Here is a 1,166-nt window from a genome sequence, read left to right on the forward strand (position 1 = left end):
TTTCTCTAGAGCTCTGTTATCAATTTAAGTCATAGTGGTACAAACTTTCTCATTTATCAAGGCTTTTCTTTCTGTCTGCATCCCTGATCTCATATGAGAACAAAGTATAAGTCATTTCAAGGTGGGGTGAGGATTTTTTTAGTTCAAAAATCAATTTTGTAGTTCCCGTAAAGGCCAGGTGGTTTCTCATTCATGTTCTATGGTAAAGCTTTGTGCTATATGATATGTCTTTGTTTTCACTCATTCCTATTTTCTTTATAGAGAATAGTATTACTGAATTGTTATTCTAGTAATTCTCTAATTTTCCAAAGTATCCTGAGTGCAAGTGTGGAGGGAGAGGCAGAGCAGGTGGAAAGATGGTGTGTTGGCTTGAACGCCACTATGTGGGTCTGTAACAGTCCGGCCTGAAAGCATTTTTATAGAAAACTATGCAAGAAATGCAAGAGTAGACCAGACATTTTGTGACCTGATGAATGCTACCCAGTTTGCCTTTCCCTGTCACCACTTTTGGCAATTCAGCCCCTATCCTAGATGTAGAAAAGAGGATTGCRTAGGAGTTGGCTATTTTTCTTTTAATATTAGAAAAAATATTCTATCTTGTGGTGAATGCATTTCAGTTGACTAGATATATCCAACCTGCAGCTTCCTGTGTGATTCCAGCTTTGCTCTACTGTAATTTGATTAAAAAGCAAATGGTAATATTAATTTACATTAGGAATCTGGAGAAAGATAATGAGATTTCGATTTCCGTGATTTAGAGGCTCAAGTTTGCTGAAGAAGTAAAAATGATCTGTAACAATATGCATGAATTGCAGCAAGAAAGGATCCATCACCAATAAGATACTCACCCAATCATCTGCTTACTCTCCCTCCCATCTGAAGCAGAAGTTCAAGGAAGCAGATGATTGTTGATTAGGGAGACACAGGTTGTGAACCATTTTAAAATGAAACAAATGCTCATATGGATAATAATGGGGATTCACTTGATCAGGTAAATGACTTATATTAATTGAATACTTGGAAATTAAAATCTATATATATTGCATCACAATCTTAGTTCCCATCATGAGAAAGGTAGATAAAACTTCATGTATTATAACCAACCCCAGTGTTCCAGCTCTCACCTTTGTTGTAACAAAAGCGAAAATATTGTCTGAATTATGATT

Source organism: Nothoprocta perdicaria, unplaced genomic scaffold (genome assembly GCF_003342845.1).
Source record: "Nothoprocta perdicaria isolate Ctin4 unplaced genomic scaffold, notPer1 scaffold_16, whole genome shotgun sequence".
NCBI lineage: Eukaryota > Metazoa > Chordata > Aves > Tinamiformes > Tinamidae > Nothoprocta > Nothoprocta perdicaria.